A 27134-nucleotide genomic window follows, 5' to 3' on the forward strand; every position below is an offset into this window, starting at 1 on the left:
TCTTATAACCTCTTTCTTTTTGTTAAATCAAAATATAATTGAGCTAATTTTTGTTTTTTTCAGAATAGAGTATGGTGATAATAAAATTGACAGACTAGGTTCAGAATGAAGAAAATGAACCTTTTCATATTTTATACTAAGTATAAAATATTTTTCAAATTTTCATATTTTATACTATTCAGTCCATGTAATTCTTCAGGCCAGAATACTGGAGTCAGTAGCCTTTCCCTTCTCTAGGGGATCTTCCCAACCCAGGGATTGAACCCAGGTCTCCCATATTGTGGGTAGATTCTTTACCATTGGATTCTTCCACAAGGGAAGTCTAAGAATACTGGAGTGGGCAGCCTATAGCTTCTCCAGGGGATCTTCCCAATCCAGGAATTGAACTGGGATCTCCTGCATTGCAGGCGGATTCTTTACCAACTGAGCTATTAGGTAAGCCCCACTTTACAGTAAAGCTCATCATTATTAGAAACTTGGAGTATTAAAGTTATGATCAGATATCTTTCTATATATTTGTAAATCTGAAATATTATTATGGACATATTATTTTAAAAGTATTCTAAAAATTACTGATATGATTTACCTTTTAAAATACATTATATGCAGGACAGAAAAAGAGACACAGATGTATAGAACAGAATTTTGGACTCTGTGGGAGAAGGTGAGGGTGGGATGATCTGAGAGAATAGCATTGAAAAATGTATATTATCAAGTGTGAAACAGATCACCAGCCCAGGCTGGATGCATGAGATAAGTGCTCAGGGCTGGTGCACTGGGAAGGCCCAGAGGGATGGGATGGGGAGGGAGGTGGGAGGGGGGATCAGGATGGGGAACGCATGTAAATCCATGGCTGATTCATGGCAATGTATGGCAAAAACCACTACAATATTGTAAAGTAATTAGCCTCCAACTAATAAAAATAAATGGAAAAAATTTTTTTTAATACATTAAATGCAATATAATGCACCATAATGAAAGTTTAAATGAGTTTAGAGTCATTACACTAGTATCAGTTTATAATGCTCTATTTAGGGATAAAAATGTATCAGCATACTGAATTCTGGCTGCAATTAACTTCTTGTATATATTGAGGAGTAAATTACTTTAGAGTTATATAAATGCAATGAACACTTTTGTTTTTAAAGCCTGCTAATGACAGTCATATTTTCAGCATCTTTTGGCATTTTTTTAAAAATCAGGGAGTAAATGTTCTCTTCAAAGAATGTTATGACTAATTTATGCAAGATATCTGAAAATAGATTAATAAGAGATAAGATGACAAATGTGTGACAGTAGCTAGTGTCTGAATGTTATATATATGCCACTCATTTAGAAGAAATCTTATTAATTTTATATGGAGATGTAATGATTCAGTTAGTGTCAGATGGTCAGGAATCTGGAAAGTCCCCCTCTTACACTCCCATGACAATGCTGTTACACAGGCTCACTAAAATAAATATTTTGTTTGAAAGTAGACCATTTAGAAAAAAGGACACAGTCTCTTTATATTTTCGCGGTGAGGACTCTGGGCAAATTACAAAGCACAAAGGCCCCTAGCAGAAGCCATGTTCTCATGAACTCAGTCCTTCTCAATCAAGGGCTCCCCAGGATGGCCATTAGTTTACTAGCAGATCAACTCATTCCACTGACCGAATGTTCAGTTAGAAAATTATCTTCTCTTGAGAAGCCATGGACTCTATAGTTGAAAAACACATAAAATATATATCTCCTTGTAATCTCTAAAGCTGTTATTTTTATCCTGGTGACAGGAAATAAGGACTTAAAACTTCATGTAAAAGCTAAATAATATTACAGAGTTTTGAAATGTTTAAATTAACCAGAGAATTCTCTGCCTGATTTTGACACCTACTGATTCAACAAATATTTCCATTGGTACATGTTATTTTTTAAGCAAATGTATTTTGTAAAAAAAAAATCTACTCAGTTTTTATTTTCATTTTTATAAGATTTGAGGGACTTTCTATTTTTCTTATTTAGGAGTTTTAAGTGAAAACTTAAACTTGTTGGGATTCAAAATATTAAACAGCTTTGCTTTTAATTGTTTAAACTAAGATGAAAAAAATTAATACCAATATGCCATGGTATCTTAAATTGGTTCTGTTTTTAAGCCCTTAAATATTGCTTGGGGACACTTCTTACTAATGCATGTAGGCATTTGGGTCAGCTTCCCTGAGAGCTCAGTTGGTAAAGAATCCGCCTACAATGCAGGAGACCTGGGTTTGATCCCTGGGTTGGGAAGATCCCCTGGAGAAGGGAAAGGCTATCCACTCCAGTACTGTGGCCTGGAGAATTCCATGGACTGTATAGCCCATAGGGTCACAAAGAGTTGTACATGACTGAGTGACTTTCACTTTCAGGCATATGGGTAAGAATAAAAGGAAGAAAGCATGGCAGTCACAGAAGCAAAGTTACAAGAATGCCCTTCTAATACCAAATGAAAAGATTTAGCTACTGTCTCAAAGATTAGAGTAATGGAGAAAAAGAAACTCCATAACTCAGACCATGAAGAGTATTTTCTGTTTTAATGACATATTTTAAATAGATGCATTGAAGCATCCAGTACAAAAGACCATTTTGTGTAGAGAAAACTTAAAAAGCCATATGTAAGTAATGACAAAATCTTTCATTAAAAAGTCATGTTCAGTAATGTGAGTAGATTTTCCGTAGCACTTCATATGTTAATACCCAGTAGTAACTGCCTGCTAAGGTTTTCATCTTTACAATAGAAAATGAAGACTTATACACTTATTTAAAATGTTATTGATAGCATATTTATTTTTATGCAAGAAAATATTTCCTGACATACTTTGACATGCTGGACTGGCAAGTGCAACTTCACATAGCATTGCCTCCCTCTTTCTTTGCCTTCTTCTCAGATACTTCCTTACATCATTATGTTCCTCATGAAGTTGAGAGTGTTATATTTCTTTATTCCTTTATTCTTCAGGTGATCCTTTCATACTGTTCTCAATCCCAGGAGAACATTTTTTTTTTAAGCCAGGGGTAGTTAAGGATGAAAATGAGAGATAAACAGCTCTAATGCTTTTTTTCAAAAACAAATTTTGTTTCCAAATAATTTGGTAAAGTTCACCACTTATTCTTTCTGTCTTTCCATCAGTTCCATTCAATTCAGTTCAATTGCTCAGTTGTGTCTGACTCTTTGCGACCTCATGGACTGCAACAGGCCAGGATTCCCTATCCTTCACCAACTCCCAGAGCATGCTCAAACTCATGTCCATCGAGTCAGTGATGCCATCCAACCATCTCATCCTCTGTTGTCCCCTTTTCCTCCTGCCTTCAATCCTTCCCAGCATTAGGGTCTTTTCCAGTGAGTCAGTTCTTCCCATCAGGTGGCCAAAGTATTGGAGCTTCGGCTTCAGCATCAGTTCTTTCAGTGAATATTCAGGACTGATTTCCTTTACAATTGACTGGTTTGACCACCTTGCAGTCCAAAGGACTCTCAAGAGTCTTCTCCAACATCACAGTTCAAAAGCATCAATTCTTTGGCACTCAGCTTTCATTATGGTCCAATTCTCACATCCATACGTGACTACTGGAGAAACTAAAGCTTTGATGAGTTGGACCTTTGTCGGCAAAGTAACGCCTCTGCTTTTTAATATGCTGTCGAGGTTGGTCATAGTTTTCCTTCCAAGGAGGAAGCGTCTTTTTATTTCATGACTGCAGTCACCATTGGCAGTGATTTTGGAGCCCAAGAAAATAAAGTCTCTCACTGTTTCTATTGTTTCCCCCATCTATTTGCCATGAAGCGTGGGACTAGATACCATCCTCATATTTTTTTTTTGAATGTTGAGTTTTAAGCCAGCTTTTTTCATTCTCCTCTTTCACTTTCATTAAGAAACTCTCTAGTTCCTCTTTGCTTTCTGCTGTAACAGTGATATCATCTGCATATTTGATGTTATTGATATTTCTCCTGGCAATCTTGATTCTTGCTTGTGCTTCATCCAGCCTGGCATTTCGCATGAGGTACTCTGCATATAATTAAATAAGCAGGGTGACAATATACAGCCTTGAGGTACTCCTTTCCCAATTTGGAAGCAGTCCATTATTCCATGTCCATTTCTATGTGCTGCTTCTTGACCTGCTTACAGCTTTCTTAGGAGGAAGGTAAGGTGGTCTGGTATTCCCATCTCTTTAAGAAATTTTCGTTTGTTAAAATCTGCACAAAGGCTTTAGCATAGTCAATGAAGCAGAAATAGATGTTTTTCTGGAAGTCTCTTACTTTTTCCATGATCCAACAGATGTTGGCAATTTGAACTCTGGCTCGTCTGTCTTTTTTAAATCCCGCTTGAAGTTCTCACTGCATGTACTGTTGAAGCCTGGCTTGGAGAATTTTGAACATTACTTTCCTAGTGTCTGAGATGAGTGAAATTATGTGGTAATTTGAACATTTTAGGCATTGCCTTTCTTTGGGATTGGAATGAAAACTGACCTTTTCCAGTCCTGTGGCCACTGCTGAGTTTTCCAAATTTGCTGGCATATTGAGTACATCACCCTCATAGTATCATCTTTTAGGATTTGAAAAAACTCAGCTGGAATTCCATCATCTCTGCTAGCCTTGTTCGTAGTGATGCTTCCTGAGGCTCACTTGACTTCATATTCTAGGATATCTGGTTCTAGGTGAGTGATCACACCATTGTGGTTATCTGGGTCATGAAGATCTTTTTTGTATAGTTCTTTTGTGTATTCTTGCCACCTCTTCTTAATTTCTTCTGGTTCTGTTAGGTCCATACCATTTCTGTCCTTTATTGTGCGCATCTCTGCATGAAATATTCCCTTGGCATTTCTAGTTTTCTTGAGGAAATCTCTTGTCTTTCCCACGCTATTGTCTATGTATGTATCATCATTATTATACATATTGTTATTTTCTTTCTTTTACTGATATATTAACATATCATCATTATGATTATATTTATTGTTATTTTGTATCTATCTATCTATCATCATCATTATGTGTGTAACCTGGGCCCTCAGCATGAAATTCTTGTCTCTCTTCACTTAGCCTATTTAACATCTGTTTAGGCTTCAAATTTCAATCTTTCCCCAAGTATTACTGCTTTGGAGGAAATTTCTCTTACTGCCCTGCTTAGGATATTCATGGGATTATATCCATTCATATAGTACCATATACCTCTCATTCAGAGCTGAAATCACATCAAAGCTTCTACTTATTTGTGTGACTCTCCTATTAAGTGCAGATTTCCTATTTGAATTTTAGGTACAGTAGAGCTGAAACTGTGCTTGTAATTTTCTCACTATTTTATTCCTTTTCCCAGTAAAGTTCTTGACAGCTAGTGTGTTATCACTACAGATTTGCATTAATAATTAACGATTGAATGGATAATTTTTATTAAGTCTATCACAGCTTTTTGACTATTTTTTTACACTGTTTTCTTTCAGACTCAATCAACATATTAAGAAAGTAATATACCTTCACAAAATCATAGTCTATTCTGAAAAATACCCTTAAAATAAATTTTAAAAAATGATTCTTATTATGCTATATTCTCCTGGAGTAGGAAATGGCAACCCATCCAGTATCCTTGCCTGGAAAATTCCATGGAGAGCAGAGCCTTGTGGGCGACAGTCCATGGGATCACACAGAATTGGACACAATTGAGCACACACATACCCACATGCTGTGTTCTCCTCTTTGTTAAATTGTCTTAATTAGATACCCATCTGATCATGGTGTGTCTAAATAACAACAGCAAACAAGCTATTAGCATATTTCAAACTTTGATGGGCAACAAAATCTCTGGTATTTGTAAAACACACACACACACACACACACACACACACACACACAAAACCTAGATTCCTGGGCTATACTCAAGGCTACTGAATTTCATTACCTGTGACTAGAACCTCAGCATTGTAGTTTATGCAAGTTGTCTAGGAATTTTTATGCATCCTATATTTTAGGAAAAACTGAGCTAAGGAAAAGAGACTTGGATAAAGAGTCATAGGAATCTTATTCCACTTCTGACTCTTTTGTATAAGAGCTTTATGCAAGTTTCTGAAACTTGGGTAAGTTTTTGAACCTCATAAATTCTTAGTTTCTGTACATTCTATAAAAGGAATGGTAATATCAATATTATGTCTTTATTGCAAGGGCTGTGAAGGGTAATATGTATAACAATAATATATATAACAGTGCTTTGTAAACAGTTATGCTAGTATTGGCTAGGTCTTTAACTCAATAACTTTGACAATGTCATATGATCTCACAATGCTTCATTTTTTACCAATAAAAATGAGAACCTATGCAACACACTGATTTGTCAAAATAAATAAGGATAGATGTGAAAATGCTTTGAAAAAGAAAAAAAATGTACTATTACTAATGGATTCAATAATCAATCTCTATCTTCAGGGAAGTTTATGATACAAAGAGGAAAAGCTGATGCTGAAATGATAACAATTTAACAAACACATATCAGGTAGAAGGTAATGTACTAAATATTATGTACTTCCTCACAAGTCTTTGCAGAAAATCTGGTATTATAGAAGATTTTCTGCAAATGAGAAGACTGAGTCTCAGAAAGTACAAGTAACTCATGCAAGAGGACACAATATTCCAATAGTGAACTTGGAACTCAATTCTGATTCTTAGTTGCATATATATACACACACACACACACACACACAAATATATGAGTTTTAACTCTGCTGTTCATTAATACCCAACACTTATTCACATAATTGAACACAGGCAGAAAACACAGATTTCAAAAGTTTAACTGTTATTATTAGCAGGGACAAATGACTTTAATAAAGAAGAATATACAGAAGATTATAAAGAATAATCAAAAATGGATTTAGAGATAGAAAATGTATGTTAGAGGTGAAGTGGGCCTTGTGACTGGCTCTCTAATAATATTCACTCCACCTGTCACAATATGGTATAGGGAATTAACCCTTCATTTATATGCAGCCCTGATTAGCCTATGCAAATCTTGGAAATCTCACCTGCCTTTGCTGGTGATTGATTCAGGAAGTTAGATATAAGCCAATTCAGTCCAGTTCAGTTGCTCAGTTGTGTCTGACTCTTTGTGACCCCATGGACTGCAGCATGCCAGGGCTACTGTCCATCACCAACTCCCGGAGTTTACTCAAACTCATGTCCATTGAATCAGTGATGCCATCCAGCCATCTCATCCTCTGCCATCCCCTTCTCCTGCCTTCAATCTTTCCCAGTATTCAGGGTCTTTTCCAGTGAGTCAATTCTTCACATCTGATGGCCAAAGTACTGAAGTTTCACTTTCAGCATCAGTCCTTCCAATGAATATTCAGGACTGATTTCCTTTAGGATGGACTGGTTGGATCTCCTGGCTGTCCATGGGACTATTAAGGGTCTTCTCCAACACCACAGTTCAAAAGCATCAATTCTGCACTCAGCTTTGTTTATAGTCCAACTCTCACATTGACACATGATGACTGGAAAAACCATAGCTTTGAGTAGTCAGATCTTTGTTGGCAAAGTAATGTCTCTGCATTTTAATAGGCCAATTAGATCATGATAATCTTCTTATGATAGATGCTGGTTCTGGAGCAAGCCCGTGGTCTAAACTGGAGAAATCAGATGAAGGAACAGGTATTTGTAGAGATACACTAGGTTTTTCTCTTGCTGTATATAAACAAGAAAGCATTTGTTGTTGTTGTTTAGTTGCTAAGTAGTGTCTGACTCTTATGCCTGTCCCATGGGATTTCCCAGGCAAGAATATTGGAGTGGATTGCCATTTACTTCTCCAGGGGATCTTCTCAACCGAAGGATCGAACATGTGTCTCTTGCATGGCAGGTGGATTCTTTACCACTGAGCCAGCTGGGAAGCCCCATGAAAAGATTTAGCCCCTATTATTCTTGGCAATCAGCCTATGATTGCAATGGGCTTTTAGGGTAAGGCCAGCATTGAAGATGACTGAGTGGAGAGATGGAACCAACCTGGGTCCTTGAAAGAAACTTGAGACACTGGATCAACCAATGAAATAATCTGCTTTGGCTTTCTGTTAGAAGAACCAATAAATCTCCTTATTATTGAAGCCAGTTTGAGTTACGCTTCTTGTTACTTGCAACTGGAAGCATCCTGAGATACATAGCATAACAAAACTCTGTGGGTTTATGATGACTGAAACTGGAATAACTTATTTTATGTGCTAAAACTAGTTTACTAGCATAAATAACCCCAAAAGAGGATCTCCAACAATATCTAATTACTCCAAATAAGTCACTTGTAACTGAAAAATGACAAGTCAGTTGGGAAAACTGTAGGAATAGCTGCCCAACTAGCAGAAAATTGCCAGAAAAGCAAATTGTACAATGAAATTACTAAATTGACTTAAACATTTACCTACAAGATAATGGAATAATCACTTTTGGATAGAGATTTGGGGCTTATTAAAGATGTAGAATTATAACCAATGAATTTATATGTTATGTGTTATATATATTTGTTTTAAAATTAAAGTATTGAAAATTAGAGAAAGAATTTTAGAGCAATCTTGACCTAAAATTCTATTTTAGAAATCCACTAATAATCTGCATCATCCTCATTGCTACATTCATTTTTTTTAAAGGGCCAGGAAAAGTTAGAGAAATTGTCATATGAGGACAAAAATGAAAAGCTAAAACTTGCCAGCTTTGACTTATAGAAGCTGACTGGATACTAGGGGAAGTAAGATCTTATGGAGGCCTTATCATTTTCTAGCTAAGTGAGTTAGGAATTCACTTTTGCATCTCTAGCACACACAAAATTTTTCAGGTACTAATGCTGGAAGGATGGGTTTTCCTGTGAATATTGCAAGAAAACTGTTCCTTTGGCTTAATACTTAAAGATGGAACAGGTGCCTTCTGTTTGTTTTGGGTGGCAAAAGAGGGTAATAAACAAATATGCCAAATGACTGAAAAATTCAAGGCTTTTTGAAGAGCAGGTAAGTAGATGATTTAAGTTTGGTCAGAGTAGCAAAATTTTATGTAGAGAAAAGGAGGTCGAGGGAAGACCTTGAACACCTGGACAATGAGTTTGAACATTTTTATAAAGGTGATGGAGGTCAGTAAATGTTTTCAACTTGGAGGTGAACCAACACAGTAGATATTATAAAGGAAGAGTCAAGAATGGGAATGAAATATTATTCCAGAATTTCATGCTAAATAAATTGGAAGAAAAATGATATAAAAAGGGCAAAATCTGGAGGTGGATCTCAAAAGTTTTCCTCTCAACTAAATGTAATAAATTTTAATTGAAATAATTCTGAAGATAACACTGAAGTGCAAAGGTAGGAAGATGCTAGTTTGGAGACTGAAGAGAGTTTAAAAAGTCAGAAATCATTATTGAGAGCCATGTGACAGGAAATAAGCAACATCTGAATAGCAATATTACTGAAAAACATTGAAAGCTTATGTGAAATGAAAAACATGATTTTATAGGACCTGAGACAACTTTCTTCCATTAGGTTTTTTTTATCACTCATTACCAGAAACAGGTGATTGAGTTTAAAAGTTGGCGTGATAGGCATCAAGGAAGTCATGAATTTCAGGTAAGAAATGAATTAGATAAAACTCTTAACCATACAAGTTAAGTAGAGTGATGTGAAGCTCAGAGGAAGATAATAAATGTGGGAGGCATGTGCATTTAATTGCAACATGTTAAAACTGTTGTCCGAGGTTTCATGTCTCAAGCTACAGATCAAAATGTACATAGCAGAACTCCTAGGATGCAAGTCAGTGGCCTTGCAGTTGTAAATAGGGAGAGATAATAAGGCCCTGGCCCTCAGAGGGGGCTTCCCTGTTGGCTCAGATGGTAAAGAATCTGCCTGCAGTGCAGGAGACCTGGGTTCAATCTCTGAGTCACAAAGATCCCCTGGAGAAGGGTATGGCAATGCACTCCAGCATTCTTGCTTGGAGAATTCCATGGATAGAGGAGCCTGATGGGCTACAGTTCATGGTTTGCAAAGAGTTGGACACGACCAAGAGACTTTCAGTCACGCTAAGGGGGCTAATATATCAATTGATAATTCAAAAAATCTGCTCTTGGTATAAAACCTCAATGAACACATAAACCTTTTCTTTAACACTTCTATTTAATTTCTTACCCATATACAGTTAAACTTCATTTTATTGCACTTTACAAATATTGCTTTTTTTTTAAAAAAAAATGAAGGTTTCTGGCAATTCGGAATCTAGCAAGTTTGTCAGCATCTTTTTTCTAACAGCATCTGCTCACTTCATGTTTATGTGTCACATTTTTGTAGTTTTTGGGCTATTTCAAACTCTCTCCCTATTATTATATTTGTTATGGTAACCTGTAATTTTTGATGTTACTACTATAATGCAGAAAGTTCACATGATGGTTTGCATTTTTTAGTGATATTTTTAATAGGTATTTACATTGTTTTTGAGGCTTAATGCACACTTAAAGGACCAAGCATTTTGTAAGCACAACTTTTCTTTAACTTGAAATACAGTTGATCTACAAGCTGTGTTAATTTCATATTTACAGAAAAGTGATCCCGTATACTGGGCTATACAGTAGGTATAATAACTTCTAGGTGCATCCATGCTGCTACAAATGGCAGTACTTCATTCTTTTTTACAACTGAGTAATATTTCGTTGTATGTATGTGCCACATCTTCTTTATTCTTTCATCTGTTGAGGGACACAGGTTGCTTCCATGTCTTGGCTTTTGTAAATAGTGCTACCATGAATATTGGGTTTCATGTATCTTTTTTATTTATAGTTTTCTCTGGATATATGACCAGGAGTGGGATTGTTGGATCATAAATAGATCTATTTTTAGTGTTTTTTTTTTTTAGATCTATTTTTAATTTTATAAGGAACTTCATTCTGTTCTCCAAAGTGCCTGTACCAACTTACATTCCCATCAACTGTACAGGAGGGTTTCTTTTTTCATCACACTCTTTCTATCACGTACTATTTATAGACTTTTTGATGTTGGTCATCCTGACTAGTGTAAGGTGATACCTCATTGTGTTCCTGATTTGCATTTCTGTAATAAATAGTGATGTTGAGCATCTTTGCTTGTGTCTTTTGGCTATCTGTATGTCTTTTTTGAAGAAAAATCTTTTTGTGTCTTCCGCCCATTTTTTCTGCTGGGTGTTTGTTTTTTTTTTTATATTGAGCTGTATAAGCTGTTTGTATATTTCGGAGTTTAATCTCTTGTCAGGCTTCTGAGATGGCTCAGTTGGAAAAGAATGCGTCTGTTAATGCAGGAGATGCAGATTCGATCCCTGGGATGGGAAAGATCCCCTGAGGAAGGAAATGTCAACCCGCTCCAGTATTCTTGCTTGGGAAATCCCATGTTTAGAGGAGACTGAGGCTATAGTCCATGGGATTGCGACAGAATTGAACATGACTTAGCAACTAAACCACCACCACAATAACAACAAATCTCTCGTCAGCCAGATCATTTGCAAATATTTTCTCCATTATGTAGGTTGTCTTTTCATTTTGCTTATGATTTCCTTTGCCATGCAAAAACTTTTAAGTTTTTAGTTCCTATTTGTTCATTTTTGTTTTCATTTCCATTACTCTAGGAGATGTATCCAAAAAGATATTGCTGCAGTTTATGTCAAAGAATGTTCTGACTGTGTTTTCCTCTAGGAGTTTTCTAGTATCTGTAGCATATTATATTTAGATCTTTAAGTTTGAGTTTATTTTTGTATATGGTTTTAGAGAATGTCCTAATCATTCTTTTACATGCAGTTGTCCAGTTTTTCCAGAATAACTTATTTTCTCCATTGTATAGGCTTGCCTCTTTTGTGGTAGATTAATTGACCATGGGTGAGTGGGTTCATTTCTGGGCTTTCTATTCTATTCCATTGATCTATGTCTTTTTTGCACTAGTACAAAATTGTTCTGATAACTGTAGCTTTGCCATATAGTCTGAAGTCAAGGAGTTTTATTCCTCCAGCTCTGTTTTCCTTTCTCAAGATTGTCTTGGCTTCTCATGGTCTTTTGTGTTTCCATATAAATTTTAAAACTTTTTGTTCTGGTTCTGTGAAAAATGCCAATGGTAATTTGGTAAGGAGTGCATTGAATCTATAGATTGCCTTGGGTAGTATATTTATTTTGACAATATTGATTCTTTCAATCCAAGAACATTATTCTTGGGATTCTTTCTGGTTGTCATTTTCAATTTCTTTCTTCAACATCTTAAAGTTTTCTGAATGCATTCCTTTGGTGTCCTTAGGTAAGTTTATCACTAGGTATCTTCTTATTTTTGATGTGATGGTAAATGAAATTGCTTCCTTAATTTCTATTTCTGATCTTTAGATGTTAGTGTATAGAAATGCAACAGATTTCTCTGTATTAATTTTGTATCCTGCAACATTACTGAATTAGTTGAAGAGTTCTAGTAGTTTTCTGGTAGTGTCTTTAGGATTTTCTATGTATAGTATCATGTCATCTGCAAACTGACAAGTTTACATCTTTTCCAATTTCAATTCCTTGTATTTATTTTTCTACTCTGACTTCTCTGAGTTCTGTGGCAAGAACTTCCAAAACTAAGTTGAACAAAAGCAGTAAAAGGGGATAGTCTTGCCTGGTTCCTAATCTTAGAGGGAAGATTTCAGTTTTCTGCTGTTAACTATGACATTATCTATGAGTTTAGCTGTGAGTTTATATGGCCTTTGTTATTTTGAAGTAGATTTTCTCCATGCCCACTTTCTGAAGAGTTTTTTTTTTAATCATAAATGAATGGTTATTTTCATTAAAAGCTTTTTCTGTATAAGCATAAATTTTATATTTACTTGAAAACCAAAACATTTGTGTGACTTTTTATTGTGATATTCACCTTATTGTGGTGGTCTGGAACAAAACCCACAGAATCTTCAAGTATATATGCACTCCAGGTTGCCAGAATCTACCATATGAATTATTCTTGGCTATTTGAAATTAGTTTTTAATATTTAGATTAATATTTGCTGTAAGAATGAATGTATGTATGAATGTATGCTGCAAGGAATAGGGTGGAGTGAAAGGAAAATCATGAAAAAAATTGCTGAGGGACTTAAAGAGATCAGAGCACCAAACTTCAAATAATAATTTTGTGATTGCAACCACACTAAACTTCTGAAAATCTTTTCCCACCACACCACTCCCAGTTTTTCCTCCAATTTTACTGGGTTTGCTATTCTGCTTATTGACATATTATATGACATGACAGTATATTTAATATTAAATGACTATGATTATTGTTTACTTAGTTACTGTTCTGTATACTGAACATTCTTCCTTATTTATGTGAGTTTTAAAAAATGTGATTATTCTTTTTAGGGAAAAGGATTACATATTCATTCATTCATCTAATAATTTGTTTAACAATATTGGGAAATATACAAACTAGACTTTGGGCATTAGGCAGTAAATAAGATATAGAATGTACTTGCCCTTATATGTTTTACTTTGTAGGGAGGAGAAGATAGTCAGTGAACAAATGAATGAGATGATTTCAGATAGTAATAAATGCAATGAAGAAAATAAAGTGGTATAAAAATTGGTTGGAGACAAGGCAGGAGACATTAGACGTGGAGCTGATAATCAAATCATATCATTGTTCAGTGGCTGAGTCCCATCCGACTCTTTGCGACTACATGGGCTTCAGCATGCCAGGCTTCCCTGTCCTTAACTATCTCCTGGAGTTTGCTCAAATTCATCTCCATTGAGTTGATTATGCTATCTAACTGTCATCCTCTGCCACCCCCTCTCCTTTTGCCTTCAGTCTTTCCCAGCATCAGAGTCTTTTCCAGTGAGTCAGTTCTTCTCATCAGGTGGCCAAAGTACTGGAGCTTCAAATTCAGCATCAGTCATTTCAATGAATATTCAGGGTTGATTTCCTTTGGGATTGACAGGTTTGATCTCCTTGCTGTCCAAGGGACTCTCAAGAGTCTTCTCCAACCCCACAGTTCAAAAGCATCAATGATAGGAAAGAACTATCCAGCACATAAATGGGCAAGAGTTTTCCAGGCAGATATTAATAATAAAAATATTCCTAAGTGTTATGTGCTTGGCATATCTGTGGAACAGAAAAAGAATTCTGCTGTGGTTTAGTCAAAGTGATAGAAGAGGTTAGAGGAAGATAATATTGTTGGAAATATCAGTAAGTGCCAGGTAATAAAGGGATTTGAAGACAATGGTAATAAATTTGGATTTTATTCTGAGTGTATTGAAAACTCATTGGAAATGAATTTTCTTTTCATACAAGAAGAGTCAAAGGAAAGAAGCCATTGAAAATTGTAGATAAAAAGGTGCAATGTAAGACTTTAGAACATATAGAAAGATTTGGGGGAAAACCTATGTAAATGATAAAAATTTATGAGCATTTTTCTTTGCAATAAAATTTTTATAACAAATACAAATTGTGATAATTCAGTAAGTCTGTTTTCCAGTGCTGATTTATTGTACTGTTGTTGCTTAGTAGACATTGTCAGTAGTAGTAGTAGCAGTTTCAGAGACACTGGCCATTGGATGCTCCAAGGATGCTTTGGACATATATTTCTTGCAATCTCATGGACTCTGTGGTGATTTTTCTACTTCCATTGAAAGGAAAAACAAAAATTTTACCATCTCTTCCCCATGTCAGTCTTATAAAATTGGAATTTTTATGACATTTATCCTAATTAATATAATTTGTGAATGGCATGCATTTGTCATTGGGATTTTGACTCCTTGTGAGTTGTGAGCTAAAATAGCTTGTGCTGTTTTGGGCTGAAGCATTTAATTACTAATGTGAGACTTTACACATCACTACATTTAAAATGTTTATTTAAAGAATCCTTGTGCTCCTTTTTAGAAAAATACAAACATTTCTTGGTCAATTATTACAAACTTCAGGTGAAAGGTAAATTAAGCAACAATTTCAAGTAGTTAGGCAGGCATAAACAATGTAGTTTTATATAAGTTGGAGTTGTGCACTCTTTATATATTCCAATATATAAGTGTTACTCTCCATCCATCGAAGGTGATCTTTCTGAAATGGAAAATAGATATTTGAGTGTCTATTGTGCAAACTAGCAAGAATAATTAAAAATAATCAACTTATTTATTTAAAACCTCAAGCAACCCAGACACTATCCTGAAATTAATTTAGTAAGCTAGTGTTACATAAATTCTAAGAACAGATGAGTTGAAGAAATCCTGTGGGAAAATAACATATGGGGTGCTAAAATATGCTAGGTATCATGCTTCTGCAGAGCTTTCTATAAATCCAATATTGGATTTATTGTGTATGACTCATTACAACTCTGTAATGCAAATTAAGATAAAAAAATAACATATGCCTATATGGGCTTAAAAAATTTTCAATCTCACTATTCATTTATGAATAATTTATAGCTATCCTGTGACATATTTTCCTAAATATACAATAAGGTAAATTTGGAATTATTTCCAAAGACACTTTAGGACCACATGTTTATAAAGTCATTAATTTTAAGACAGCTGCACCCTTGGCAATACTGTGGCCTAAACTAGACTTTCTTTAATATATTTTTCTCTGAAGCATAAATTTGCAACTATTCTCATTTACAGTTGTTCCCCAGCATCCACCAGGGATTGATTCCTAGATCCCTCCTCAGATGCAAAAATTTGGGGATGCTTAAGTCCCTTGTATAGAAAGGGATAGTATTTGTATATAATTTACACAATCTTCCTGTATACTTTAAATCATCTCTGGATTAATTGTAATAAGTCTAAATGCTATCCAAATACTTGTAAAAACAATGTAAATGCTATATAAATAATTACCTATACAACAAATTTAATTTTTGTTTTTTGGAACTTTCTAAAATATTTTTCCCCAAATATTTTTGATACACTGTTGTTTGAGTCTGCAGATGCAGAATCCACAGATACGGAGAGTTGACTATATTTAGATTTTCTTTCATGATGTTCCTTGATACCAACAACTTGTTCTACAAGATATTTATTTGAGACTAGGGACATGTTTCACAGTCATGGAAGTGAACAAAAGTTGACAAACATGTATCTGGGGGTCATTAGTTTTATATTTTAACTAACTGAGCAAATCAATTGGACCCTTAGGACTTAGAAAAGAAAAAGTATTACTTCTTAAGTGCTTAACTTATTGGGCAATGGCTGAGATAAAGAACTGTCTCAGTGGTTTCTTGACGGTTACTTGCTTATCCTCTGAGTTTTTGTTGTTGTTGTTCTACAACTGTAAGAAGATATTTATCACTGCAGAATGTACCGTTAGAGCTCAGCACAGATTGAAAAAAAGACTACTGTCATATGGTGACAGTGAACTTGGTGCAATCCCTATGCCACCATGGAATTCATTAGGAGAGACAGAGACAGTGGGCTTTTGCAGAAGCACATAAGTAGAGCAGTCCTGGAGGTTGGATAATTTGTAACAGATGTTCCATATAATGAATGGATTATGGGGAGAGTGTCTGCAATGCAGACTATCTCATTCAGTGGGTATGATCAATGCTTCTTATTAGCTTGACTTAACATTCTGTGAACTGAGGTTGTGAGACAAATATGTGAGCTTTGATTTACTGATACACACATATCAGGTAATAAAATCTCTTCGAAACAGAGATTAGGTATCTCAAATGAAGTTTACTAATAACAGTCCTATTTCTTGAGTTGGCACAAAAGAAATAATTACATGAACCAATAACTGCCTGAACTTGTTTAATGCCATATTTTTCTGTGATTAATGTGCACTAAAATTAACCAAATTAGAACACTGACAAATGAGAAAGCTGACAATTTAGTATAGATGATTAATTTTTGTTAACTTATGTGATTTAGGGAAAAAAAATCCTTTGTTTGAAATTCTGTACTTTTGACCCAGAATGTGTTAAAAGCTAAGACATAATTCCAGAGGAACTTGAAAACCATTCATACTATTTGTTTTCAATTAAAAAAATCTAAGTACTTCCAAATCTTTTAGTGTCCTTGGTGCTGTTTATAAAGGCTTTTTACTTTAATTTTTGCATTGCTTCATTGCCAACTAAAAGTATGCAAAATTTCAGGTAAATATTCATATAATGAATATTTATGTTCTTAAAATATTAAAGACTATGATGTAAATCAATTTATAATATTTGGGGGGGTTCATTTCATATGCTATCAAGCTGGTTACTTTTAGATAGGCAGATAGTGATGATTGTCACTGGTAGAAAAGCAGTAATCTTAGGGCTCTATTATAGATTCATCTACATATCTTTTCTAGAATGAAATATAATTTGTGCATTTAACTTTTTTTAATTCAGCCTTAGCCTCTTGGTGACTTTGTGTAACTGTACTTCAAGCTCTTATTTGTTTCACACATAGGAAATTCTCTTGTGCACTAAGGTAGCTATTGTAGTTTGCTCAAAGATGAGACCTCCCACAATGGAATCCATAATGTAAATAAATACACTAATATAAGCAATCCACTTCTGGAAAGTGAGGGAAAGCTTCATCAACTCAGTTAACTGAATATACTGAGATGGTCCCAATGGTGTTTCACAGTTCATGCTAATGATGGTAAACCCGCAGAGAACACAGTTATGCCAGGCTTAAAAACATGCTCATTTGGCCCTGAGGAAGAAGAAGCAACCAAATTGCTCCCATTCACCTTTAGAATGCTTATCAAAGTGTAAATGAACAAGATGGACAGAACAATCATAAAGTTATCAGATATTTCATCAGTGGATAATCAGATAGGATTGTTTGTTGGATAAATGTAGACCATTTTCTTGTTTATAGGTACCATGAAGAACAATGATTCACCTCCAACTTCCTAATCTTAATGATTAGGGAAACATATTCTTCGTCTGGTGAAGAATATCAACAACAGTGTCTTGCATTTTCTGAAAAGCATTCCACCACTTGAAATCTCAATTCATTTTCTTATTAAATCTGCAACTTGGATATTATGTCCCCATTTTACAAATGAAGAATCCAGAAGAGGTAAAATGACTTGCCTCCAGTTATCCAGGAGATAAAGAGTTAGATCCAAATCCTGGCCTGAGGTTATTTTTAGGATGCTACAATGTATGGGCTGTGTAACCTGGCTTCGATCACACCCATTTTAAAAAAACACGAGTCATCTTTAAGTTGGGCTATTGAGATTCAGCAAACATTTACAGTGCACCAGCTATAAATTAGTGCAGCATTAAGGGCACAGTTACCCAAAGATCTTTTTTCCAAACAGCACAAGTACAGCAGATCTTTTCCCACTACTTTTTGCACATTTTGAATTTATGCAGTTTTATTTTCTCACAGCAATAATTAACCTTGCAGCTGTCATTTTTATGTCTTAGTTTTTCAATAGTTGACCACTTTGACTTTTGTAGAGATAATTCTCTGTTTTAATAAACTGCTTTTTTTTTTGGCAAAAGTAGGAAATATTTCTTCCTTTCCTTCTCAGTTTTTTAGGTACCTCACCAATGATTCACAAATTTCCAAAAGCAAAATCTACTGTTATACTCAATCTATAACATAGGAACCCATGTACTCATGACTGCTAATCTTTACAAATAATGTATTAAATAGATTTTCTCCATAAGTACTAAGCAACATGTTTTACATAATTTAGTTTAGAAAAAATAAAAAAGACATCAATTTTGAAAGATTTTTTTAATCAAGAATGAGTGGCTTATTCTTTTTTTTTCCTCATCATCTGCTGTTCAGTTTCATCCCTACTCTTTCACCTCACTTGCTCTAACTCATTAGAAAGCTAATTGCCTTTGTAATTCCAAATTAAGGAGTAGTGAAATGGAGACATTACCTTTACCAGGTGTTTGGGAGGACAAAATCCAATTTGCAGTAAAAGTTTCTTCCAATCAGTGTTAGCCCTCTGTTCAGGCTGCATGGATTTTGTGTGGGTTAATGAAGAATCATTCAGAGTCCAGGCTATATGTTGTATTGTGTTACACAAAATCAAGAAAATAATTAAGAATTGAGTACTCTGGAATATAAATTGAAGTAAAACAAGATTTGGGGATAGAATCTAAAGTGAACTTACCAATTTTGTATTATCTTCCTTGGGGATATGCCCAGTCATTGTGTTGACATCCAGCAGAATTTTTGCTTGGAACTTGGATTCCACATGTGGATACCAAAAAAGGGCCATGTAATAATGTATATATATGCCCTGCAAAACTAGGGCTTTCCCTGAAAACAAATTACTACCCAATATTCAAAAGACATGCTAACACAATTTATGTAAAAGTCACAGGAAACAGTGCATTCAGGGAAATAAAAAGGTTAGGTTTCAGAAAGTTTAGGTTCAAAAGGTTAGGTTTCCTAAACCAACTGTTGGTTGGTTAGGCCGTGCCTACATAAAGTATACGAAAAGTAGGCAGGATGACATTTCCAAACAATTCAAACAAATGAATAGACATATAAAATGTACTTCTGATATTTTAGCTAAGCAACATTGGTGACCTTAAGGACATCCTTTTGAAAATCAAAGACCATTTTTGTTTGTTTGTTTGTTTTCTGCTGTTTTGTCTTCAAGGCTCTTAACATAATTCACTTATAAGTAGATGAGAAACAATGAACATCAAAGTTTTGAAAGAATAGGGACTGCAACTGGACAGAAGTTTAGGCACTCTTTTAAAGCAACTGGCCACTTTTTTCTTGCTTAATAATTGGGGCAATTGGAAGAAAGTTTAAAATGAGAGAACAAGGAGAGATCATGTAGAAAGAGGTCTATTATTGACTGATTCTTACTATTCCTGAGGATATTTTGTCCAGAAGTGATTTCTTTCTATTAAAACATAAAATGTTTAGAAAACAAGCCCCACAAGATGTCCTGAGACAAGTCCCAAACCTCTCTGAGGTTAGTTTCCTTATCTGCAAATTGGAATTAAAAATAGTAACCCTCTCATATTGTTTTTATAGGACACTCTAGATATATAAGATGAAATAATTCATAGAGAGACTTTTACACAGTTCTTGGCATATAGGAAGAACTTAACAAATATTAGCTGTTTCGTCAATAGAGCTTATGATCAGAAAGCAAAATGTGCTGCTCATATATCTGTAATCATACTCTTTGTATTATATTATAAAAAGTGTCCCTTCATGCTGGGGACATAAGTTGCTTGTGATTAGCTGTAACACAATGCCTGTTTCATATTATGCATGCATGCGAAGTCACTTCAGTCATGTCCAGATCTTTGTGACCCTATGGACTGTCGCTCCTCTGTCCATGGGATTCTCCAAGCAAGGATACTGAAGTGGGTTGTCATGCATCCCCCCTCCAGGGCATCTTCCCAACTCAGGGATCGAACCCTGGTCTTCTGTGTCTCCTGCACTGGCAGGCAGGTTCTTCACCAGTTGTGCCACCTGGGAAGTCCTCTGCCACGTATTATGTGCCCTATAAATGTTTGATGAATAGCTACTGAATGAATGAGAGAAGAGTGAGCAAGGGCTAAAGTTGAGCAACCTGCTCAAAGTCACACACCTAGTTAGAGCTTGTGGGGACGCAGAACATTCTGTCTGACTTCAAACCCTACGCTTTCCTTAAGATCCTGCACAGCTTTTCATACATTATCACTTACCTCTCTCCACTTACTCTGATTTCATTATTACACTGAATTTGCCCTTGTCAAGGTCATCAATTATTTCAAACTGCTCAAACCAGTGGTATCTATTTGTTCTTGATTTACTTGCATTTGACACTGAAGGCTGTTTTCTCCTACCTGAAATTGCCTTTTCCTGTCTCTAAGGTTTGGTGTCTTTGATCTTCCACTTAGTTGCTGTCTGGCAGCTACTTCCCCATCTTCATGTAGCTTCCTCCTCTTCCTCAACGTCAGTGTTTCTGAAGCTTCTGTCTTGAGCTTCTTCCCCTTCTCATTCTTCACATGCTGTCTTTGCAATTTCATTTTCATCTCATCATGCTGAAATTTACATCTCAGTTCAACCCTATTCTCTCCTGATCTCTGTAGCCACAAATCTATTTACTTACTGGATATTTATCTCTCTAGAGAGCCTTATCTTAACTGCTCTTTCTTCATTCCCCAATTTGCCTATCTCCTTATCTTCCAGATAAATTGAAAAGCATGACCATTCTTAATTAGGATGGCCACTTAATTTATCATCTAAGCCCAGACAATTTTGAGAGAAAGGACTTCATCAATAATTATGCTGGGTCTCCGAGTTTAACCTGGAACTGCCTTGGTCTAAGCAGACTGTACGTCTCTCCTCCCATTGACCACTCAGTTAAGTATTACCGCTGGGATTTATCCTGGCCTCCTCTTCTCATTTTGCATAATGTGAGCCACCAAGTTCTGTAGACCTTGTCTCCTTCCTATCTCTTTAATATATGTGTTTCTTTCCATCTCAATTACCATTGTCTTTTATCAGACCCTTCTTATTTCTTATCAGGATTATTGCCATGGTCTTCCATTTGGTCTCATGCTCCTCTAAAACATGCCCTGCTTTGTCAGAATGATCCTCTTGAAGTGCATATCTAATTCCATGCCTTTCCAGTTTTGGCCCTTTAATGGCTATCTATAATCTGTGGCATAAAGGTAAGCTCTTTCCCGTAACATCAGACTTATACCCAATCCTGCCTCACCACTTATCCTTCTTGCACACTAAAACTGTCTCGGCATATAGTAGGTACTCACCAAACAATAAATAAAATCAGCATATAAAACATAACCCCACATACCAAGAACTTGCTTCAACAAGTTTACATAAGTGAAAAGTAATAGTAGATGTTATTTTTATAATAGGATGGACGCATTAAAAAAACATGTAAGATTTGTGGAGCAAAATACAAAGTGAATTGTGATTACCTTTCAATTTGTGATTCAGAAATATGTGTGATATAAAACTTATTTGATTAGATTTTTCTTAAAATGCAAGAGGGAAGTCAATGTACTTGTTTCATAATAGCAAAATGCTCCCCAGAAAGTCTAAGTCAGTTGATGGAAATATCAGTTCCTAAAAGAGAACTTGGCTTCTGGCAGGCACTCAATATTTGTTGAGTACCTAAATATAAGAAATTTAGTCTCCATCAATTGGTTGTCTATATACAGTGACAATTCATTTGTTCATTTTATGTATAACTGTGGCAAGCATTTGGTCATTTGATCAAGTCACTCCAGTCAACTATTATTTCAGTGAACCAAACTAAATGTTGCACAGAAAATCCACAGTCAAAAATGTTACTTTTTAGTCAGTTGTTAGAGTTCCCAGATTAGCAAGCAAGCACATGAAAAGTACAAGAGAAAAAAAACTAAACAGCTATTCAGCATCTAAGAGAAATTGTATAGATGTCAATCAAACTAGTTAATGTAGAAAATGTCTAAGCAAGTGATTTGTATACATTATTTTATGTGTCTTACCCAATACTAGTGACAGTAGTGATCTAAAATTCCCACAGTGCTATACAGGATATTCTAATAAGACTTTGCAATGAATGAGATTAGATTTTCTTCTAGACAAGGACATTTTATTTTATATCTCAATTTTAAAGCTTTTTTAAATATTGGAAAAACAAATATATTAACCAAATAATTTCTATTGTGCTCTAAAATATAAATTACTGGCAAATTTGTTTAATATTAATATTAACATTAAAATTACACCAAAAGCATTTGTTATTGTTCTTTTGAGCCTCAAATACCAGCACATCATCAAACCCAGCTTTGTTTTTTGTGATTTATAGCTCCTTTTCTTTTTCCCTGGAGACTCTTTTTATTCCAAGACATTACTCCACCATATGAAGGCTTATGCAAACTCTAAGCCTGTCATTTCATATTAGATTAGTGGTGGAAAAGGAAAACTGTGCGAACTCTGGATAGTTGTGCCAAACACTTGTGCATTTTAAAGCTTGAAAGTTTAGTAGTGGTCAGATGGTAAAATACATTTATATCAATTTGGAATCTACACATTTCAAAAGGGTAGTGCTTTGAGATATATAAAGGCAGAGAACATTAATACTGGTTAATTTTCAAACCTACATGTATAAGAAATATGTTCAAGATTTTCATTGAGCTTGAGTTTCCTTTTGTATTTGGAAAAGTGATAGTGTGTACTTGTATCTCTCCAAGGACAAAAGGCAGAAAACTTGAGAATTTTTCTCTCTTGCTGGTGAGGATCACTGAAGAGTATATCTTGGAGAGAATTTGGAGAGTATTTAATCAAAGTTTCCAAGTTGGTTTCCATCAGATGGTAACTGGTATCTTTAGATTATTTTCAACTATTTGAAAACAAAACACAACAGATAACACTTCACAACTAGTTAAAATGTAAATCCTTTTTCTTTTTTTTCTGTTAGCTAGAGTTAAATTATCTAGTTTGGTAACACTGGCTACCTCATGATAAAAGATTTTAGTGGAAATTTAAATAGAAATATGAATTAATGATTACTTCAACATAACGAACAAAATCTTTCAAAACATAAGGCTCTTGAGGTAGAATAATAGAAAATGATCTTTTGTGTGAAAAGCTGATGAAACCTCTGAGGAGGCTTTAGTATGCTATTTTTATAGATGAGCAAACACATTAAAACGACTTTGTTATAGCTGATCCTCCCCTTTGCTAAAGTCCTTTTGTTCCTGTAGCTTCATACATAATCTGATGCTGTGCCTGGCTGACTTCGTGGTGTATTACTTCTGCAGTCACACAAGGTCCCTGTCTTAGAAGGTGCCTATGCTTGGATTAATGTTCTGCTGTCACTGTCTTAAGATTCTTGTCAAACTTTTGCATTTTCATTTTGCACCAGGACCCACAACTTATGAAGTCAGTCCTATAGCTATGCCTATGGATTTTCATAGCATTTCATTATTTCCCCTAGAAGATGTAGGTTATCTAGGGAGCTTTCTTCCTTGGTGTTTCTCACCCCATTCCCAAAGGTGGTTCTCACACTAGCGGACAAGCCACTTGGTCTCACACAGAGGGCTGAGATCTTGGCATCTACATCTGCTTCTATTCTGCAGCAGGGCTTGCTACAGAGCAGGTGCCAGATGAATGGGTGAGTGAATAAATAAATGGCAAATTATCAACAGATGCCTGTGACTTATTTAACTGGCACAACAAATTCTTAATAGCTTCTGTTTTGAAATAAAAAGTGACAAGGTTGATCAGCAGAGACTAAAGGTAAAATATTCAAGGAAAAATATTGGAAAGAATAAACGGAATTGAACTGATGAGATGTTTGAAGCAAGTGAGATTGAAAGACATTCTGAACTCCAGGTTGACTCAGAAGTGATAGATGGAAGGAGGAATGAATAGTTAAAAGCAGTCAGATTTTTCTCAACAAATTGTGTCCTGAAGTAGATTCTTCTCAAATTTAGTTTAATACATGTCATATCTATCTTGTAAATTGTAATTCAGGGAAGAAAAGTTGTCATTCAAGTTTGGGGAAAAGAGGGTATACAGGCAGTGCGTTCAGAAAGAACCAAGAGATTGTGGATTGTTCTTTGACCGTGTATGCCAAGACTTTCTTGATCTACTGTTTTTCATTAATTAATAACAGAGCAATCTGAATAAAAATTTGTATGAAGAAGTGCATTTTTTATTGTTTTCTCTGCCTGCGGGCAGAATAGACAGAGCTCAGACTCAGGTTCCCAGTTAGTTTAGCTAAATGCATTTTATTCTTTAAACCATGATAGTTTCTTATCCTTATATTCTCTTTGGTAAACATATTTCTGACAGTTTTGTAAAATAAAATAACAAAAAACTAACACTTCTTTCTCTGTTGTGTTTTATGTTGTGTTTGGTCACCTCTCATAATGCTTGGGAGTATCAGTTCTTTACAAATTGTGTATTCCCCTCAGTGAGGTTATCCCTTAATGGTCTATCTCCTTTTCCATAGAGAATATAATACAGTTTTATCCATCTTTAAAGAGGTTCCCTGTAGCATTGTCTAGATTTACTTTCTCCCTTGTTGCTGTATCACACTTGAGTAAGTGACTTAAATTGTGCACAGATGTCCAGGTGTGGCTTTAATTTCTTTTTATATTCTGGCAAAATAACTTATTTTAAGTTCATTACTTCTATTATGAGTCTCCAAATTATGCATGGTGCTGTTATAAGGCTGGTTCACTGAATATTAAGTATATGAGAGCAAGCAATTTTATGCTTCAGATGATTATTTATGAGAAAATTCAATTTTTGGAGGATGATAATGATGGTGGAATAGAGGTGAATAATAGCACTGACATTCACAAGCAAAATAAAGCAACAGTGGAAACAAGCATTTGGGGGAAAGACAGCTTTCAAGCAGTGCGTGAGAAGAGAAGCAGGGACCAGCTCTAGTCGGGGAAGCTCAGATTCCAAACAAGCACTGATGAGGTCTTGGGGCCACACACCTGAGCCCCAATTTAGTGCGCTTGTGGGGTCAGGTGAAGAATTGCAGGATTTGATGAGATGCGCCAAAGAATGTCATAGACTTTCTCTAATGGGAAAGGAGACAATCTCCTAGGTTATCTAGGATAATATGGACTTTAGTCCCCTGTCTCCACGGAAATAGAATTACAGAGTTATAAAAACACATTCCTTGCTAGCTAAGAATGTTCCGCATTCTCTGAGCTATACAATGAAGGTATCCTATACGAAGTATGGTGAAATTGTCTTTACCATTCTCATTTTATGACACTCGAGTAAGTGTGCTTTAAGGATTCTGCTGCTAAAATTGTAACCATCATTAGAACACCTTCATCTAGAGAGCTCAGCTTTGGTCCTGTCGCCTGAACTATTAGAAGGCCCCAAGTTTACAAACCCAATGGTGGGAGGAGTGGGAGAAAGAAGAAGACAGGGTAAAACTATTTTGAGTTTCATGTTACAACATTAAGAGCTGCAATATTCAAGCATCTGAGTTCCTTCAATTACCAGGAAGCTTCAGAAAGAAAAAAGAAAAAAAAACAGAATCTTTACTTTAACTTTTAAATCTGTCTGAGACTAGCCAGATAGAAGAGGCAAGCTATTTTTACTAGTTTTAGAAAAATAATACAAGTATATAATAGAAAATTGGTGACTTGAAACAACTCACTTCAAATGAAAGCTTGAGCTGAATGTTGCATGAATATTCAGACAATAGCAACCTGTTTGAAATTGCTATTGAGTGTAATTCCAAATTTCTGCATTTTATCATCTCCTAGGCATAAAGCCAAAGGCTAAAAGAACAGAACACAAAAAAGTCGAGCCTGAATTATATTCTAAATGCTGTTGAGTTTAATTTTACTTACAAAGCAGAATGTTACTTTGCCACTTAAATATGCCCCTCGCAGCCCTGTAAAAATACCTGGCTTCTTGTTATCAGCCTCTAAATTGTGTTATTCATTTAGAAAGCTCCAATTTTAAGAGCATCATTCTAAATTACTAGGCAAGTGCTACACAATAAATACACATAATCTAAAACCGACTGTAGTGAGAGAATAAAGCAATTTTCTATAAAATTGACTGTAGTGTGTGGCTTGCCATTCCATAAGCCTTGTAACTTGAAAGGCATAAAGGAAAAATTTTAGCTAAATGAAATATCATGAGAGGATGAGCACTTTAAAAAGTTGATGTTTTGTAATTGAGTAATACAGATACACATTGTTATAAATTTGGAGACGAGTTCAAATAACCTTCGGAATAGAAACAAACACACGCAAAAAATGAGCATTCTGCCACTCACCCAGATACACATCTGTTTCAAAACAATGTTTTACTTGGACCAGTAGTAGATGTACTACCCCAAATCAATAAACCTTGGGTGACACATACAACTAAAACAGATGATGAAGCTTACATGGGCCTTGTATTTCCTGCTCAAGATTTTTATAGTATTAATGAATTATTGAAAATTATGATTGGAAAACACTCCAAGTGAATAAAACAAGTTAATGTAAGATATAAGTTTTTGTTACAAATTGTGTAATTTTTCTTTGTAGAGATCATGCAAGGGGTCTTAGCATGCAGTAGTCACACCAGTCAAATGTGATTTTTTTGAGACCAAAGAGGGAGAGGTGGGATTCTGGTAATATTCTAGCTCTCGTCTTAAATAGCAATTTCTTGGTGTGATTACTTTATGATTTTTTTTCTTTGAGCTGTATACCTATACAAATATGGTTTTTGTATTTTTATGCAGATATATTGTATCTCCATAAAAAA

The 27134-nt window shown here is 35.2% G+C and overlaps 1 protein-coding gene and 2 long non-coding RNA genes across 3 annotated transcripts in view; 1 reads left to right on the forward strand and 2 right to left on the reverse strand.

Annotated features, from left to right (window-relative positions):
* The window catches only part of CNTN5 (contactin 5), a 1555907-nt gene that overhangs the window by 110006 nt on the left and 1418767 nt on the right, over nucleotides 1-27134 (reverse strand). The gene's annotated exons all lie outside the window — the stretch shown is intronic.
* Nucleotides 4209-27040, forward strand: LOC122449781. The gene is made up of 3 exons (XR_006272019.1): nucleotides 4209-4335; nucleotides 22110-22115; nucleotides 27029-27040. It is a non-coding gene; the product is annotated as an uncharacterized LOC122449781 (long non-coding RNA).
* Nucleotides 14841-20212, reverse strand: LOC122449779. Its single transcript, XR_006272018.1, has 3 exons — nucleotides 19042-20212; nucleotides 18805-18929; nucleotides 14841-15030 (listed from the first exon to the last, which is right to left on the reverse strand). It is a non-coding gene; the product is annotated as an uncharacterized LOC122449779 (long non-coding RNA).

This window comes from Cervus canadensis, chromosome 11 (genome assembly GCF_019320065.1).
Source record: "Cervus canadensis isolate Bull #8, Minnesota chromosome 11, ASM1932006v1, whole genome shotgun sequence".
Classification (NCBI taxonomy): domain Eukaryota; kingdom Metazoa; phylum Chordata; class Mammalia; order Artiodactyla; family Cervidae; genus Cervus; species Cervus canadensis.